A 2,198-nucleotide genomic window follows, 5' to 3' on the forward strand; every position below is an offset into this window, starting at 1 on the left:
ATTTTAATTTTAAACTTATCTTATCTTTAATTTTCGAAAATTACTAACCCCTTTTTCAAAAATTATTTTCGAAATTTCTCTTCTCTTCTCTTATTCTATTTAATTAATTAATTACTAACACTTCTCTTCACCTCTCTTCATCTAAGAATCCGAACTTCTTATATCCTTTGTATTTGGATTCTTCTACCCCTTTCTTCTTCTACTAACATAAAGGAATCTCTATACTGTGACATAGAGGATTCCTCTTTCTCATCTTGTTTTCTTCTCTTTCATATGAGCAGAAACAGGGAAAAAGGCACTCTTGTTGAAATTGATCCAGAACCTGAAAGGACTCTGAAGAGAAAATTAAGAGAAGCTAAATTACAACAATCCAGAAACAACCTTTCAGAAATTTTCGAACAAGAGAAGGAGATGGCAGCCGAAAATAATAATAATAATGCAAGGAGAATGCTTGGTGACTTCACAAAGCCAACGTCCAAGTTTGATGGAAGAAGCATTTCCATTCCTGCCATTGGAGCCAATAACTTTGAGCTGAAACCTCAGCTAGTTGCATTAATGCAACAAAACTGCAAGTTTTATGGACTTCCATCTGAAGATCCTTATCAGTTTTTAACTGAGTTCTTGCAGATCTGTGAGACTGTAGAGACGAATGGAGTTGATCCTGAAGTCTACAGACTCATGCTTTTCCCTTTTGCTGTAAGAGACAGAGCTAGAATATGGTTGGATTCACAACCTAAGGATAGCCTGGACTCCTGGGATAAGCTGGTCACTGCCTTCTTGGATAAATTCTTTCCTCCTCAAAAGCTGAGCAAGCTGAGAGTGGATGTTCAAACCTTCAAACAAAAAGATGGTGAATCCCTCTATGAAGCTTGGGAAAGATACAAGCATCTGACCAAAAGATGTCCATCTGACATGTTTTCAAAATGGACCATATTAGATATATTCTATTATGGTCTCTCTGAATTTTCAAAAATGTCACTAGACCATTCTGCAGGTGGATCTATTCACCTAAAGAAAACGCCTGAAGAGGCTCAAGAACTCATTGACATGGTTGCAAACAACCAATTCATGTACACCTCTGAGAGGAATTCCGTGAATAATGGGATACCTCAGAAGAAAGGAGTTCTTGAAATTGATGCTCTGAATGCCATATTGGCTCAGAACAAAGTGTTGACTCAACAGGTCAACATGATCTCTCAAAATCTGAATGGGCTGCAATATGCATCCAACAGTACTAGAGAGGCAGCTTCTGAAGAAGCTTATGATCCTGAAAACCCTGCCATGGCAGAGGTTAATTACATGGGTGAACCTTATGGAAACACCTATAACCCATCATGGAGAAATCATCCAAATTTCTCCTGGAAGGATCAACAAAAGCCTCAACAAGGCTTTAACAATGGTGGACGCAATAGGCTAAGCAATAGCAAGCCATATCCATCATCTTCTCAGCAACAGACAGAGAATTCTGAACAAAACACTTCTAATCTAGCCAATATAGTCTCTGATCTGTCAAAGGCCACTTTCAGTTTCATGAATGAAACAAGATCCTCCATTAGAAATTTGGAGGCACAAGTAGGCCAGCTGAGTAAGAAAGTCATTGAAACTCCTCCCAGTATTCTCCCAAGCAATACAGAAGAGAATCCAAAAGGAGAGTGCAAGGCCATTGATGTGATCAATGTGGCCGAATGCACAAGGGAGGAAGAGGACGAAAATCCTAGTGAGGAAGACCTCCTGGGACGTCCCTCAAGCAAGAAGGAGTTTCCTATTAAGGATCCAAAGGAATCTGAGGCTCATATAGAGACCATAGAAATTCCATTAAATCTCCTTCTGCCATTCATGAGCTCTGAAGACTATTCTTCCTCTGAAGAGGATGAAGATGTGACTGGAGAGCAAGTTGCTCAATATTTAGGAGCTATCATGAAGCTGAATGCCAAGTTGTTTGGTAATGAGACTTGGGAAAGTGAACCTCCCTTGCTCATTAGTGAACTAGATACTTGGATTCAGAAAACTCTACCTCAAAAGAAACAAGATCCTGGCAAGTTCTTAATACCTTGTACCATTGGCACCATGAGCTTTGAGAAAGCTCTACGTGATCTAGGGTCAGGGATAAATCTTATGCCACTCTCTGTAATGGAGAAGCTAGGGATCATTGAGGTACAACCTGCCTTGTTCTCATTACAATTGGCAGATAAGTCATT

The 2,198-nt window shown here is 39.5% G+C and overlaps 1 non-coding gene across 1 annotated transcript; it reads right to left on the reverse strand.

The window, feature by feature from the left end:
- Window positions 1–810: 810 nt before the first annotated feature.
- LOC112793205 (small nucleolar RNA R71) lies at window positions 811–914 on the reverse strand. Its single transcript, XR_003197910.1, has one exon. It is a non-coding gene; the product is annotated as a small nucleolar RNA R71 (small nucleolar RNA).
- Between the last annotated feature and the right edge of the window lie 1,284 nt (window positions 915–2,198).

The sequence above is a fragment of the Arachis hypogaea genome, chromosome 3, assembly GCF_003086295.3.
Source record: "Arachis hypogaea cultivar Tifrunner chromosome 3, arahy.Tifrunner.gnm2.J5K5, whole genome shotgun sequence".
Taxonomy (NCBI): Eukaryota; Viridiplantae; Streptophyta; class Magnoliopsida; order Fabales; family Fabaceae; genus Arachis; species Arachis hypogaea.